Source organism: Musca vetustissima, unplaced genomic scaffold, assembly GCF_032173495.1.
Source record: "Musca vetustissima isolate MV318-11 ecotype Yass unplaced genomic scaffold, APGP_CSIRO_Mvet_v1 utg1485, whole genome shotgun sequence".
Taxonomy (NCBI): domain Eukaryota; kingdom Metazoa; phylum Arthropoda; class Insecta; order Diptera; family Muscidae; genus Musca; species Musca vetustissima.
Window position 1 is genome coordinate 39,918 of NW_026874713.1, and position 18,342 is coordinate 58,259.

Sequence of the window (18,342 nt, forward strand, 5' to 3'; positions counted from 1 at the left end):
GAAGGTCGTCAGCTGTTAAGACAAACTAGAATAGTTTTGACCAATAAGGGTTTTCTCCTTAATTTAATAATTTAATTGAATTGAATGAAAATGGCTATTTCCGACTTAACCAAGAAAGTATTCCGACTAGCCTCTGGGAGGATTTGAGAGTATCATTTAGGCAAGGGGATGACGCCATGTATGTATGCACTATGGTTATCACAATGGTAGTTTAAGTGTTTTTTTATTTTATATTTGAAGATTTTGAAGACCCCTCAGACTATTTTTTTCCAATTGGTATGGCTTTTTATATGGCATTATCGGTTCCCAGATGTTAAAATACTTCTTGACAGACACATTTATGTTTGCACATCCGTTACAAACAATTTGGGGTCGATTTACAGATGTCCGTCTGTCTGGCTGGTTGGTGCGCACGATAACTCTCGAAGCGAGTAACCGATTTCATCCAAAATTTGTACATCGTAATATTTCTTCCAAACTTTGTTCAATTTCGAAGATGGGGAATATCAGCCGCACAAAATATTTAAAAAGTTGCTAGAAATTAATTTTGTAAATTCATGCGGACGGACTATACGATTTGAATCAATATTTTCGCCCATCCTAAAATGTTTACCAAGCCTAGTATCTCCCCCATATATGCCAAACATTTAAAATTTTTATAAGCCCGAAATTAACCGATTTGACCCAAACTTTATACATCGTATTATTTTTACCAAGCTTTCATCAAGAAGTTGGGACCCATCGATATCAAATGAATGGAATGTCCGATTTAATAAAAACTTTTTAATTCGTAATACTATTACCAAAATTAGATCATGTCCGATGAGGGGGCCCATCGATTCTCTCCTTCTGGTACCTCCTCCCCCACAAACATTCAAATATACATTTCTATAGAGCAACCTCTTATGGTACCTCTGGTAATGCGTTATAAATAATCTAAATTGTTTGCCAATCGAGGGCGATGTTCAGTTCGATCTTAAGTTCGGGTGACCATAAGTTAAAGAATTTTGCAAAGAGATTTTGTTGCGAAAATCGACTAGTGAATTCTGTGAAATGCTTTAGAAGGGTGTATAAAGAAATAAACACTTTAAGCACTGATTCTCGATTTTGGTTAAGGTCATTCCTAATATTGTCTGCCATATCATTAAGTGTCATTATCGAACTGCAGTTTCACAATTGATCAAACCTATGAAAATATACCACATGAGTACAAATATTATTATTGTTGCCTAGTGATATTTGCACTTCGATAAGAGAATTGTATTCAAAAGCATGTTTTATCAAACTACAAATGTTTTGAAGACCTTATATGTAGATTGTTGTTGCTATTTTTTTTTTTTTTTTGCATACAACATGCGCTCTAGGGATTAACAACAACAAAAATAACTTATTATCTTGGCATGCTTCCACAGTGCTGCTTAACATGAAATCCACATTCGATTAAAAGGCTTTTGGCGTTTATTAGCTGCGGATAATCAAAAAGAACCGGTTGTCACTTTTTTCCTCTTATCGTTGCTATTGTATTGTTTTGTTTATACTTTTTTATTTATAATTATAGTACAGTGGAATCTGCATAGCTCTAATCGATAAGGAAAATAGACTGTGGCGGAAAAAATAATAAAAATAAGAGAAACAGAATTAAACAGTGAACAAATCATTCATAGTTAAGCTGCAAATCTATTTCATAAAAACAGCTGAAAGAATTCTTCATAGGAACAGTTGTATCTTTTCCTCAGGAGATTTTCTTCAAAGAAGAGCATGAGGTTTTCCTCTTAATAGCTGCTAAAAGTCTTCTTAATAGAAGCAGATCAGAATGTCTTCTTCACAGAAGCTTCAGGATATACTCTTCGTTGAAGCAGAGCTAAATGTCTTCTTGGGTTGTGCCCTACACAACTATGTTGTCAGGGTATTATAGCTTTGTGCAGACCCACCTTTAAGTATATCTCGACTAGCTGAGTCGATCTAGACATGTGTGTCCGTCCTTCTGTCCATTATAATTTGTAAAGGGAATGAAATTATGATGAATTGACATGACAATAATGGCTCGTTCACCAAGAGTGATGGGTCTGGCCATAAAATGAACATCCCAGTTTTGAGGAATATTGGTCAATATTTAGCGGGTCAAATGGACCCAGACTGGAATATTCTCAGGGTCACCATCAACCAAAACCTAAAGCGACCAAATTTTTATTTTATGATATAAATATTCACCTCTGGAAAATATGAATCGGAAAATATTGCCTGGGTAAGAAAGAAGAGCTGTGTTGACCTCTAATCGATTAAAAGAGTCCAAATATCGCGAAATATTGTCCAGGCACAGAATATAAAACTGCAAAAAGTTAGATTTTCGTGGAAATTGTGTTGGTTGTCATATGATGGGCGCCGTCCGACTATACTACTCCTCTCACAGGTTTCAACTAAAATGGGCTGTCATTTAAATAAATGTGCTGACGACTGAAGCCAATGGTGAATGACATTATTGGGCCATACCAATGCGGCTTCACGCCTGGAAAATCCACCATTGATCAGATTTTTACTCTGCGCCAGATCCTGGAAAAAAACACGAAAAATATATCGACACAGTCCATCTATTTGTCGATTATAATGCCGCATTCGATAGCTGTAAAGTTTAAAATCATGTCTGCGTTTGGCATTCCTGCAAAATTAATACGCTATGCATGATGACTTTAACTGGTACAATGTCAGCAGTTAAAGTAGGAAAGGATCTCTCAGAGTCCTTCTATACCGACAAGGTGACAGTTTGTCGTGTGACCTGTTCAACATCCTGGTTGAAAAGGACATACGAGATGCAAATGTGAACAGAAATGACACTCTGTACACCAAACAGCATATGTTACTCGCCTACGCCGACGACATCGACATAATGGGTCGAACATTGCGAGCGGTAACAGCCACCTATAAACGAATTGAGAAGGAGTCTACCAAAGTGGGACGGGCAGTAAATGGCGAGAAGACCAAGATGCATCAACGCGCAAGACGTCCAGTAGACTCGGACCAACTATGGAACTTGAAAACTACAGCTTCGAGGTAGTGAACGATTTTATATACCTCGGTACCGCCATAAACAAAACTAATAGCATCAGCTTTGAAATCCGAAGGAGAATAGTGTTGGCCAACAGATGCTAATATGGTCTGAGTAAGCAACTCAAAAGCAGGTCACCTGTCGTCAGACAAACTCACACTCTACAAGCCACTGATACTACCCGTGCTGTTGTATGGATTTAAAGCATGGGTACTTGCGCAAGTAAATGAGAAAGCTCTTGGAGAAAAATTCGTCGGGAGATCTATGGCCCGATCTGCGTAGATGGTGAATATCGCCGTCGAATGAACCATGATCTATACCATCTATTCTCGGACATCGACATAGTCGGACGGATCGAGCTGCAGCAGCCATCTTGTGAGAATGGATGATGATTCCCAAACTCAAAAGGCATGTAAATGCAAGCCTAGGATGGTTCACGCATTTGAAGACAACATCTCGGAAAATAGTATTTCAAATTGGATGAGATACGTACAAGACCGACGCCCTTGCAAATCTTTTTTAAGTTCGGCGTATGGAATAACCGTTCTGTCATAAGTCAGCTAAGTAAGTAAGCTTAGTAAAATAGTATTCTTGTTGGGTAGCTGTTCGCCTTCAGATGCTGTTCACTTGTGATGAGGTCTCACTGTATTTCTTTCAGTTAATTTTTTAAATAATGTATTATTTTTTCGTTTTTTGCATAAAACGTCATTTTATGAAACCGAAAACAATGGGAGAAAAAAGGTTTATTATTGAACTTAGCCACCGTCAAGTTTTAAAGAAACCAGTTTTCTACAAGGCAGAAATCAAGATTTTTCGAACAGAGTCAAAATGCAGTAACAATTTCGGTTGCTATATTTTTTTTTGGATTTAAAAAATATATTTTATGGAATTTCCGGTAGCATAAAAAAAAATTAAATAACCTATTGAGAAAAAAATTTCACATATTTTTAAAACTAGACCATATTCAAGTGATGCTTCCGGGCAAAGGATTTCGAATAAGATTCGATTTTTGGGAAAATAAACAAATTTATTTTTTAATTTCTTTATTATTTTAAATTCAAATAAATGTTATTAAATTATTTGCCCTTCTGTTCGTTCGCGCGCCTCCCTCCCCCAGTGCCATAATTCCTCAGCGTTGCTATAACCTTGTTCGCCCATATCGAATTTAACTTTCACTGCAAAATAATTGTCGTTTATTATTATTTCGTTTTTTTTTGGCTTCAATATCTCATCATGACATAGCAAATAAAAAAATCTATTAGCGTACATTTTCGGATGATGATAAAAATATATTAATGAAGAAATTAACAAACAATAACAACAACAACAATTAAAATGTAATTGTTATACAATGTCTCATGACAATTCCATTTGATGGATTTGCTGTTGCTATTCTGTTAATACCAGCAGCAAAAAGCAACTATAGCTACATATCAGTAATTAAAAATAAAAAATATTAAAATTAAATTCCTAAATTGGGATTTATTTGAAAAGTTAGAAGTCCATAGGGTCTTCTTACAGACAACGACTAAAATAGGCGTGGATTTTTTTAAGAATATTTTTTCAATAACTAAAATAGGCGTGGATTTTTTAAAGAATATTTTTTCAAAGACCAAAATAGGCGTGGATTTTTTAAAGAATATTTTTTCAAAGACCAAAATAGGCGTGGATTTTTTAAAGAATATTTTTTCAAAGACCAAAATAGGCGTGGATTTTTTAAAGAATATTTTTTCAAAGACCAAAATAGGCGTGGATTTTTTAAAGAATATTTTTTCAAAGACCAAAATAGGCGTGGATTTTTTAAAGAATATTTTTTCAAAGACCAAAATAGGCGTGGATTTTTTAAAGAATATTTTTTCAAAGACCAAAATAGGCGTGGATTTTTTAAAGAATATTTTTTCAAAGACCAAAATAGGCGTGGATTTTTTAAAGAATATTTTTTCAAAGACCAAAATAGGCGTCGATTTTTTAAAGAATATTTTTTCAAAGACCAAAATAGGCGTGGATTTTTTAAAGAATATTTTTTCAAAGACCAAAATAGGCGTGGATTTTTTAAAGAATATTTTTTCAAAGACCAAAATAGGCGTGGATTTTTTAAAGAATATTTTTTCAAAGACCAAAATAGGCGTGGATTTTTTAAAGAATATTTTTTCAAAGACCAAAATAGGCGTGGATTTTTTAAAGAATATTTTTTCAAAGACCAAAATAGGCGTGGATTTTTTAAAGAATATTTTTTCAAAGACCAAAATAGGCGTGGATTTTTTAAAGAATATTTTTTCAAAGACCAAAATAGGCGTGGATTTTTTAAAGAATATTTTTTCAAAGACCAAAATAGGCGTGGATTTTTTAAAGAATATTTTTTCAAAGACCAAAATAGGCGTGGATTTTTTAAAGAATATTTTTTCAAAGACCAAAATAGGCGTGGATTTTTTAAAGAATATTTTTTCAAAGACCAAAATAGGCGTGGATTTTTTAAAGAATATTTTTAGGGGAAATGCTGAAGGTCTTCGTCATAGAAGAGCTGAAGGTCTTCGTCATAGAAGAGCTGAAGGTCTTCGTCATAGAAGAGCTGAAGGTCTTCGTCATAGAAGAGCTGAAGGTCTTCGTCATAGAAGAGCTGAAGGTATTCTTCATAAAAGAGGAGCTGAAGGTCTTCTTCATAAAAGAGGAGCTGAAGGTCTTCTTCATAGAAGAACCTGAAGGTCTTCTTCATAGAAGAGCTAAAGGTTTTCTTCTTCATAGAAGAACCTGAAGGTCTTCTTCATAGAAGAGCTAAAGGTTTTCTTCTTCATAGAAGAGCCTGAAGGACTTCTTCATAGAAGAGCCTGAAGGTCTTCTTCATAGAAGAGCTAAAGGTTTTCTTCTTCATAGAAGAACCTGAAGGTTTCTTCATAGAAGAGCTAAAGGTTTTCTTCTTCATAGAAGAACCTGAAGGTCTTCTTCATAGAAGAGCTAAAGGTTTTCTTCTTCATAGAAGAGCCTGAAGGACTTCTTCATAGAAGAGCCTGAAGGTCTTCTTCATAGAAGAGCCTGCAGGTCTTCTTCATAGAAGAGCCTGAAGCTCTCCTTCATAGAAGAGCCTGAAGGTCTTCTTCATAGAAGAGCCTGAAGGTTTTCATCATAGAAGAGCTTTTCCAAAGACCAACTAGGTTTTCTTATTCATAGAAGAGCTGAAGGTTTTCTTCATAGAAGAGCTAAAGGTTTTCTTCTTCATAGAAGAGACGAAGGTCTTCTTTTTCATCGTAGAAACAGCTGGAGGTTTTCTTCATGGAGAAGCTGGAGGTTATCTTCATAGAGAACCTGAAGCTATTTTCCGTCGTAGAAGAACTGGACTTTTTCTTCTTAGAAGTGTCGAAAGCCTTCTTCATATAAGGGGGACTTCTTCATAGTTCTATTTCATAGAAGCAAATCTCAAGCTCTTCTTTATAGAAGCTGGTGGCCTTACATTCATAGAAGATCTGGAGGCCTTACCCTTCAGTGTTCTTGTGTGTGTTCTTCATTCCTTCGAACGGCTGTTAAGGGCTTCTTATAGAAGATCTAAAGGCCTTCATATATGATACCATTCTTAGCTTAGCTATCAATCAACCTTGTCGGATGTTTCTTCATGGAGGCTGAATTTTCCAACGGTGGGAGAAAAAATGTTTTCCCTACCGATTTTTGCATTAAAATCACCTAGCAGAATTTTAATGTCATGGCCAAGGCAGCGATCATATGTTGTTACATCTTTGTCTTCCGTCGGAGCATAAGCTTATATGCGCTTATGCTCCGACTTATGTAGAAGAACTTCGTATAAAGGGATTAAAGCACTTCGCTCATCTACTGAAGTCAATCTTGAGAAGATATCTCGTTTCATGACAGCTATAATACAGGACGTAAGCATCTGATTTATTTACGTCAGTCCGTTTCCATCGCATTTCCTGTAATGTAATAATATCTGCTTTGGACTTTTTAAGTACATCCGCCAAAGCGAAAACTGCGCCTGTTCTGTACAACGTGTGCACATTCCAAGTGCAGATTCGCAAATCGTGGTCTTTTATACGTTTGCCGCGGTTGTCAACATTGGGGTTTTGGTTTTCTTTTTCGTTGATTTTTCATAGTAGTACCGGACGACTCAACTTAATTTTTATAGTTCTTATGGGTAAAGTCGAGGACGTGAGTGTCCACAATTGAGATGAAAGCGGGACCAAGACAAGCCTGGTCTTTGCCTTGTTTAAGCCAATCAGAGCCGTTGTTTGGTGTCTATCATCCCCTATGTCACACCCTATTAATGACCAGTAGGTTAATTATGGGAGACCTAAACACCTACCTTATAGACCAAAAGGTATTATATATGTCTTCTTGAGACGACCAGGAGGAGTCCATATTTTATATCAGTAGTTTTTATATAGAGGACAGGAACTTCTAATACCAATAACTTTTTGTTATATGAAACTCAATATTCTCCCTAGATCATTTCTCTCTCCAGCCCCTCCCAATCCCATCATTGTTCATTCTAAAGGTTAGTGTCAAGTTCTACCAGCGTTTGTAACCAAATTGTTGCAAAACTAACTGCATAATTAACTACCCTGATGGATAATTAACACTGATGCCCAATTAAACACTGCATTATTAGCGAATAGTTTCGAATAGCGAATAGTTTTTTTTTATCGGAAGCTATAAACAATGGATCATCTCATGTTTCAGCTCATTACGTTTAGGGGAGGGGACGGGTGAGTTGATCGTTCTCATAACAATGCACTTTTCATTTCGGTCTCCACCGCACATTTTTTTTTTGCAATGGAAAATAACCGAATCACTATTTGCTACTTTAGGTATCGGATTTCATTCGTGACAAATTAATTTTAATGAACAATTGATAACAAAATTTTCACGGCTATGCAATCAGACGATTCGTCATATAATTGTTGTTGTAACTAAATTTACAATTTAAATAATAGAGAATAGAGAAGTATGAGTAGGTCTGTGTTCACGATTGAGATGAAAGAGGGACCAAGATAACCCTGCGCTTTGCTATATTAAAGCCAATCAGAGCAGTTGCTTGGTATCTATCTTCTCCTGGTCAGATGCTGGTTAGGAGTACGCACCAACTGATTAGGGTAGAGGAATGCATGCCCAATGATTGGAATCTCAGCATCCTGTGTCCCGTGCAAAAAAAGGAGACAAGACCATATGTGCCAATTTTAGAGAAAAAAATCTCCTTTCTATCGATTATAAAGTGCTATCCAGCATACTGTGTGAACGACTGAAGCCAATGGTCAAAGACATTATTGGACCATAGTAATGCGGCTTCATGCCTGGCTAATCCACCATTGACCAGATTTTCACACTGCGCCAAATCCTGAAAAAGACCCACGAAAAATACATCGACACATTCCACCTATTCGTCTACTACAAACCCGCATACGACAGCCCAATCCGCTCAGAGGTGTTGAAAGCCATGTCTGTGTTCGACATTACTGTAATGTGAATACGGCTATGCAGGATAACTTTATGTGGTGTGACTCTCTTTTAACATCACACAAAGTGAAAGTTTATGGTGTGACCTTTTCCTGCTGTAAAAGGTCATACGAGATGCAAATGTGACAGAAATATCAGCCTGTACACCAAACAGCATATGTTACTCGCCCCTACGCCGATGACATCGACATAATGGGTCGAGCATTGCGAACGGTAACAGCCACCTTTGAACGTATTGAGAAGTAGTCTGCCAAAGTGGCACTGGCTACTACTGGCGAGAAGGCGACGCTAATGGTATCAACGCCCAAGACATCCAACAGACTCGGACCCGCTGTGGAAATTGAAAGCAACAACTTCGAGGTAATTATCGATTTCATATACCACAGTACCGCCATAAACAAAACTAATAACATCAACTTTGAAGTTGGGAGCAGGATAGTGTTGGCCAACAGATGCTACTATGGCCTGAGTAAGCAACTCAAAAGCAAGGTCACCAGACGCCAGACCAAACTCACACTCGACTATACGCTGATACTACCCGTGCTGGTGTATGGATCTGAAGTATGGGTACTTACGCAAGCATGAAGTGTTAGAGAAAAAAATTCTCCGAAATATCTATGGTCCGATCTGCGTTGACGGTGAATATCGCCGTCAAATGAACTATGAGTTGTACCCATCTATTCTCGGACACCGGCATTGTCAAACGTACCGAGCTGCAGCGACTACGCTGGCTAGGTCATGTTGTGAGAATGGATGAAGATGCCCCAACTCAAAAAGCATATAAAAGCGAGCGAGCTGATGGTACACGCGGAAGGGGAAGGTCACAAATTAGATGGATAGATCTAGTGGTAGACAACATTGCCGAACAAATTGGAAAAACTGCGCAGAAGACCGACGCGCCTGGAAATCTTTTTTATGCTCGACTTTTGGAAGAAATGCTCTGTCATAAGCCAGCTAAGTAAGTAGTATAGGTGAGCTATTGATAGAGGGATTTCGACACCAATAAAATTATATAGAGGAGCCGAAATTATTTTTTAATAGAGCAGAAGGTCTTATTACAGAAGACTATAATGTATTCTTTTAGAAGAGTAGTAGGTCTTCTTGTAACAGAAGAGCCGAATGTCATTTTTAGAGGAGCAGTAGGTCTTCTTGTAACAGAAGAGCCGAATGTCATTTTAGAGGAGCAGTAGGTCTTCTCTTAGAAGAGCAGTAGGTCTTTATATAAATGAGCAGAAGGTCTTCTTATTGAAGTCCAGATGGTCTTCCTTTAGAAGAGCAGAATACTTCATTGATGAGCAGAAGATCTTCTTATAGATGATCAGAATTTCTTTCCATTGAAAACCAGAATGAATCCTTATAAATGATCGGGCCTTCTTATCGAAAACTAAAAAGTCTTATTTTCGAAACCAGAAGGTCTTCTTATCAAGGACCAGAAAGTCTTCTTATAAAATTCAGAATATCTTCCTATTGAAAACCAGAATGAATCCTTATAAAAGACCAGAATGTATTCTTATATAAGAACATAAGATCCTCTTATCAAATACAATAAGGTATTCTTATAGAAGTCTAGAAGGTCATAGAAGGACAAAATGTATTCTTATTACACGGTCTTAGAAAATCAGAAGATCTACCTATAGAATACCAAATGGTATCCTTATTAATGGATAGGGCTCCTAATTTTCTGATGGTATATCAGAAAAGCTAAATGATTATAGAAGTCAATAAGGCCTTCCTCTAGAGACCAGCAGGCCTTCTTCTAGATGACCTTTTTATAGAATTTTAGAAAGAGACTAATTGGTCTTCTATAAGAGACACAGAAGTGATAACACCAGATGGTCTTTTTAAAGAAGGTGACCAATGGGTCTTAAATAAGACGTTCCAAAAAGAAAACATTTTACATGCTTAAGATCAGAGGAAATATATTTTCTGAGATACTCGTGAATATTTTTGAAAAGTTTCAAAACTCAAATATTTTATATTTTTTATTTTACCAATTTTTTAAATAGCCTCAATTTCTAAATTTTATCAACAATTGATAATTTTTCATGCAAAGGAAAATTTCTATTCCTTCATTTGTTTTGATTTACGTTGCCGGAATTGAAACTGCACATTTAATGCCCGCCCCAAACACAATATGATGCATTACTTTACTAGAACTCAGCCATCCAATAATACAAATGTGAAATAAAAAATCTGCGAGGGAGAGTGTAATGAACGCAAAATGCCTACACATAAAACAATGAATACGCATACACAGAAAAAAATAATAGAGACACATAAAGAAGCTCTTATTAGAAAAGAAAATCGGTCTTCAAAAAATAATAAACTACATTTCTAATATCCCTATAGAAGTTTTCTGCAGACCCTCCGGACCACCATATAGTTTTTAAATGACTTTTTCTTAATTTTTTCTTTAAACAATTTTGTTTTCTCAGTGTAAACTTTATATTATGGAGAAATACAAAAACTGAAAGAAAAAAAGGCGGCGAACATTATATTTCTGTCCCGGCCTGTCTCTGATATGCCATTGCATGCATATTGATTAGTATATCTAGATTATTTAACAACAACTGTAAAGTAGAAAACAACAAAAACAAAGCAATACTGCATTTCAATCAGTTGTTATGTAAACAAAATTCGAACAATGCATTTCAATTCTCGATTTTTTATTTTTAAGATTTTAAATGGGCTGGTAAATGAATACCAATGCTTGTTAAGGTTTGTAACTTTGCACATATATATTTGAAGATTTAAAGAGGAAGAAAAATAATTTACAAAAAAATTTTGTTGTTGTTTTCTTGTTGTTTTTTGTGATCAAAGAAAAGTCCTTATTTTTGATGGCGGGCATGATAACTCCTCACTGGAACATCGGAATCCGAAAATTCCAACGGTGTTAGAAAGAGTACATGTCTGGCTCTCGTATGAACTAGGATTATTGACTTCGCTCTAAAATTAACAAAATGGCGGACCTTTGAAAAAATATTTTTGGAAAATCGCCGATTTTTTTACCAAAAACCAAGTTAAAAAATAAGGAAGATCTTCACCGATTGGCTTTATCCTAGTTCATACGATAGCTATACACTCACAGAGAAACGTGTAAAAATTTGAAATCGATTGGGTTATTAGTTTTTGAGTTATCGTGCCCGCCATTCGCAAAAAATGTTTAGAGAAAAACGCGTTTAAAGTTTGAGAAGCCCTTCAGCCGTCACTTGATGCTGACACAATAAATCGGCTATATCTTCAAGAGTTCTTGAGATTTTTACTTGAAATTTTGCAGGGACATTCTTGAATTAGTGTAGATTGGAATTAAGTCAACAAAAATTTTGACCCCGAGAATGGGGGGGGGTCCCCTTAAGGCACTTCATATGGTATTTTCTCTATTAACATAGCAGCACGACAACTCCTGTCATAATAATTTTTTTACTGAGAACACCAATTGTTAAACTAAGTCTCTCGGATCGATCAGCTCTAGGATGATAATCACAAAACCATCACCTTCTTACTCGATGGTCGTTGTGCTGATTTCGTGAATCTTTTTCTTCCGGCTTAGAAGATGATTGGTTTGCATTAGTCTGTCTTAGATGTTGAGGATGCCATCTATCTTTGCCTAGAAACATCCTTGAATTTTGGGCATATGTAATATCGACTCAGCGTTGGACATTAATATTCCTTTTTCCAAATATTTGATTTTATACCTTAGAAACTATACAATTTGAACCAGGGATGAAGGTCGCTGTGAACTTTACAGAACATCCACCATGAGGTGTGCATTCAAAATACTTTAAATATGGCAGGACATGTGTGTAGAGACAACATTTTAACCGCAAATGGGGCGGAAACGTTATATTTGTCCTATGTCAAAACATGGACCTATAAAGATTTTACCAACGAGTTTTGCATCTACTAATTAACTGAAACTCATAATAGCAGCGACATCGGTTGAAAATTCATAAAGGCCCATTAAAATTCTCAAAAATGGAGCATTGTATGGATTTAAAAGTGGAACGATTTTCAATAGTGATCATCCTTAGACACTCCATATCATGGTGAAGGGTATAATGAGTTGATAGTCGACGGATATGAGCAAAAAAAAAGTGAAATGATACTGCCACGAAAATCCATCGAATGTGGGCGACAATGCTGGCTCTAGTATCAAGAAGCGGAGCTTCGGAATGTTCAAAGATGGCTGGTTCTAGTACTAAATATCATTCGGACAGCAAGCACTGGCAATGAGCCGCCATCTTACGCAAAGGTATACAGGATGTATTACAGAGAGGAGCTCTGATGGAGGAAAATAATGCGTGCGACGAACTGTGCAAGGGAAATGTATTAGCAACCCCTGGTAAAGAGTCGATATCTTACACAAAGGTATCCAGGAAATATTGTAGAGATGAGCGTTGATATATATGAAAGAAACCCATGGTACGATCAGGAGTGTCGTAATGCTACTGATATAAATAACGCAGCGTATAGGGCAACCCAGCAGACAGTAGCAACACGTAACGCGATGGAGATATATCGGGAGAAAATGACCGGGGAGAAGTGTGATTTCAGAAAAAAGAAGACTGGTGGTCAGATGGGGGTAAGGAGCATGCACCAGCTGATTATTACAATTTGGCTAGAGAAATGCACGCCGAATGATTGGAACCCCAGCATACTGTGTCCCGTGCACAAAAAAGAAGACAAGACCATATGTGCCAACTATAGAGGAATTAGTCTATATAGGAATTAGGAATAGAGGAATTAGTCCCATCGCATATAAAGTATCCAGCGTGCGGTGTAAACTACTGAAGCCAATGGTCGATGACATTATTGGACCATACCAAGACGGCTTCAGACGGGCAAACCCACTATTGATCAGATGTTCACTCCAAATCCTGGAAAAGACCTACGAAAAACACATCGACACATTCCACCTATTCGTTGAGCCATGTCTGCGTTCGGCATTCCTGCAAAATTATACGGCTAGGCAGGACAGCTTAACTGGCACAAGGTTAGCAGTAAAAGTCGGAAAGGATCTCTTGGAGCCCTTCCAAACCAAACGAGTATTTAATGTGACAGTTTATCGTGTGGCCTGTTTAACATACAGCTGGAAAAGGTTATGAGATATGCAAATGTTACTTGCCTATGCCGACGACATCGACATAATGGGTCGAACATTGCGGTAACAGCCATCTTTGAACAAATTGATGAGTCTACCAATGTGGGAATGGCAGTAAATGGCCTCGGTACCGCCATAATCCAAATTAAAAGTCTAAACTGTTTGACAGTTTGAGAGAAAGATTATCCGAAAGATCTGTTGGCCGATCTGCGTCGACGGCTAATATCGCCGTCGAATGAAGCATGCGCTGTACCATCTTTTCGCGGACATCGGCATTGCCAGTCGTATCGAGTTGTGAGAATGGATGAGGATGCCCCAGCTCAAAAGGCATATAAAAGCGAGCCAAGTGATGTTTCACGCAGAAGGGGAAGAAGACATCTCGGAAAATGGTCTTTCACATTTGATGAGATGCACACATGACCGACGCGCCTGGAAATATTTTCTAAGCTCGGATTATGGAACAACCTTTCTGTTATAAGCCAGCTAAGTAAGTCTTACTGTTTTTAAGATTTAAAGATATTATATTGGCGCTACACCAGTTAGCAAAAGACTGCAAGTCGAACTGTAAAAGATTGGAATGACTTGATGTATAAATATAATAAGACCTACTCTTTGTCTTAAGTGACAACCTTGTCTGAAAAAAAACTGCTTTTCGACCCACAAAACAATATGTTCAACGTCTTCCAAAGGGAGGAATACAAAATAGGAACTTTCCTTGTGGTAGACCTCGAGAAGTCTTCAATGGCAAATTTGACCAAGAACAAGGGTAAGGGGTTCAATGTCTTTGAGTTTTTTGTCACAACCTCAGAGGGAAACAGGGGAAATATATCGAATGTACAACTTATTATACCCTTAAAATTTCCTCTACAAATATATCGAATGTACAACTTATTATACCCTTAAAATTTCCTCTACAAACCATCATCTTCTTCCTCAATTGCCGTTAGCTGATTTCGCGAATCTTTGTTTCAGCTTAGAAGATAATTGGTTTGCATTAGTCCGTCCTAAGTGATAAGGCTGCCACCTATTGCTGCATAGAAACAACGTATGCTTGAATTGTGGACAGTGGTTGATGTCCTAGCTTATTTAGTGTTGCCATTTTCTTCTGGGTGGCGCATGGGTGTTCTATGTCTTTGAATTTTTTGCCACAACCTAAGAGGGAATAATGGGGACAAATCAATTTCCTATAGCGATTTTTTTCTTTACAAATACTTTCAACTGTGATCAACACCACATGATTACCTTCATTATTTTTCCATAAAACCTCTTATCGAATGTGCAGCTTATTATACCCTTACAATTTCTAGTATTTCGTGGATTAAAATCACAATTTATTTTACATTGTTATACGCGACATGTGTCTTTTTTTGGATCACATGCCTTCCAACCTTGCGGTCATATACCAATACGGGTTACCTTCTGACATATAGGCTTTTAGCAAACATTTTCTTTCAAATTGCCTGCCGAACATGTTTGGGATTCTTTTGTCAATTAACAATTGATCGGACCAAACAAAATAACAAAAAGGTATTGTTCGTCGATTCCAACAGCAGATGTATTTTTGGAAACAATGTTTACCGTAAAGGATAATAATATCCTGGTGAAGAACAGGTGGCACAGTCAATACAATTGAAGGCAATTACATTGAAACAATTGTATTGTTTAAAATTCCTTAGGTTATTCATATCTACATTTCAAATTTTTTTTTTCATATCAACAAATTTTCAATTGAAATATATCTTGTTTCAATTTCTATTATCGGGCATGCTTAAACGACTGTCCACGTTTTATTTTTTCATTTTCTTCTATCTATCACATTGCCAATACAGTAGCATTAATTTCACTTCGTGTCCATATATTATATATCTCCACAAATAGTTGCCACGACAACTTAAGCGCCACTTATCACATTTGTCTCGTCGATTAAAAAATCGCTTTAATTAATTTGCATTTAGAAAATGAAACCCCATAGCGTTGCTTGGAGAGATAAAATTTTTTTGCACATTCTGTCTGTATTGGAATTTAAATTGGTTGTTATTTCGTCCGTCCACAGCATCTGGGTAATCCCAAAAGCAAAACAAAACGTAACGTTAATCTGTTAATAAAATAATTTCAACGGTAAACATTGCAATGAGCGGCTTAAAAACTCAACAGTTTTCATTATCCATGGCTTGTTTAAGACGGATTACAGTAAGTGGACTTGGAAGGAAGATAGTGGGGCAGAAATATTTTTTATAGATTTGTTAAATCTAGATTGAAGAACTTAAAATGTTTTCTCTAAATATAAGAAATGTAATTGACTTTCGACTAAAAATACGCAATTATCTTCAGCACAAAGATGGAAACTTTCTCGGATTATCCGTAGAATGAAGAAAGCACATCAGATTAAGAGGATTAAGTCTGCAAAATAGCAGACCAATGCGAAAATTACACATAAAGAGGGATTCCTCTCTCTGATCCTAAGAGAAAGCTGAGTCAAACCCAAGTCAAGGAAAACCGCCACGAGTGTTAATCGTCAGACAAAGCTGACTCTAGTAGCAAGAAAACAATCGTAGCCTCCGAATCTTCTTTAAGGTCTGGGAACCCAAAAACGAAAATCATACAATGGGGTGAAGTCGCAGATAAGATGTAGGAAGAAGTGAGCAAAGATATTGTCAAGTTCACGACTCAAAAAAAATGAATGGGCACAATGTCGGAAACTGACTATGAGTTGGAGAATATCAAACGCACATCAGTCGAAAGCGGATAAGAGGATTAAATATCCGGAATAGCAGACCAATGCTAAACATGCATGTAAAAGAGAGCTTCCCGTGGCCTGGTACTAAGAGAAAGCTGAGTCAACCACAATTCAAAGAAAACTGCCACGAGAGTCAATTGAACGCGGGTGGCAAGTTTGGCTCTATTTACCAAGAAGTCCCAAAAGAAACAATCGAACTGTGTGAAAGAGAACCTTGGTTAGGAATCCCTACCACCGACATTATGGGTCGAACATTGAGAGCGGTAACAGGCACCTTTGAACAAATTGAGAAGGAATCTGCCAAGTGGATCTGGCAGTAAATGGCGAAAAGACCAAACTGATGATATCAACGCGCAAGACGTCCAGTAGACTTAGATAAACTGTGGAACTTGAGAACTAAAGCTTCGAGGTAATCAAAGATTGTATATACATTGGTACCGCCATAAATAAAACTAACTACATCAGTTTTGAAATTCGGACACCAACAGATGCTACTATGGTCTATGTAGCAGTTTAGAAACAGTTTAGAAAAGAAGCGGATACTACCCGTACTGTTATATGGATCTGAAGCATGGGTACTTACGCCAAGGCAGAGAAAAATTCTCCGAAACATCAATGGGCCGATCTGTGTTGATGGTGTATATAGCCGTCGAATGAACCATAAGTTGCACCATCTATTCTCGAACATGGGCATTGTCAGACGTATCGAGCTGCAGCGACACAAGCCAGCTAAGTAACTAATTAAAAGTAAGACTTCGAGTTTTCAATAGAAGGCATGCCCAAGGACTTCAGTCTTCAAAACAATAAGTGGGAAGTCTTCATCAGGTAGAAGAACGAAGAAAGAACTCTTGTTATTGAAGACTCAGACAAGTGACGATGAATATTATGTAGACAAATGCCAAATCCACGAACAAGAAAAACTGTTTCCTGTCAACTGATACGAAAATATAGTATATTAAGTCAAAGGAAACTGCCACGAGAATCAATCGATGGCGTAAAAGCTGGATCGACTCCCAAGAAGACGATCGCAGCCTCAGAATTTACCGCAAAACCTAGGAATATCAGAAGAAACAATCGAACTATCCTATTGATGAAAATATATACATATTTTGTGTCACCCGGTCTGATAAATGACATGAGCTTGCAGCCCGTCATTTCTATTGTATCAGGCCACCTCCCCATAATCGTCTCCATCATCAGAACGCCGGTTCCATTTACTCTGAACGCCGCTCTTTCCATAACCATAGTAAAACCAATTGGCAAGTATTCAGAGAGTTTACCAACCAGCGCTTAAGTTAATTTTCCATTTCTCTTGATGTACGGGAAGCAGAAATATAATTCTGGGACATCATTGTAGCTGCAACTGCTAGATTTATATATACTGGTCGAATATCCGAGGAATTTGTGTGAATGAGTGTGATGAGCTCCGTCGATCTAACCAAGCCGATCCTAGGATCAAGGAACTCACGTTTGGGGTCAGTAGACTAGTTGCGGAACATAGGCGGAAAAATGGTTGGAGCATCTGGAGAGTTTCAAAATCGGAACCGGTGAGAGTAAACTGTGGGCAACGGTTAAGTCGCTCTCGAACGCTGGTAAGAGAAGGATAATAGGACCTCAGTCATATTTAACGACGAAACTTTGACTGATTCGAAGATATGTACACGTTATTTCAACCAATAGTTTGTATTCCGAGAGCTGCAGGGCGAAGAGTACTATGTCGTATAAGATTTCTTCCCGCCGAGGAGATATCACCACAGTTTACAATTGGAGATGTTGCTTGTGTTATCCGTAACATAAGTCATCTAAAGCGTCGGGCCCTCACGAAATATTCATGGTTATGCTGAAACAGTGCGCAATTGAATACCTGACCAAAGTCCAGAATTTGTCGTTCTCGAAGCCTAGACAGTGGGCAGAGTGGTCCTGCTACTGAAGTCAGGTAAATATGACAGCGAAGTTGAATGATATCGGCCGATTTCATTTTTGTCACCAGTAGCAAAGACTCTT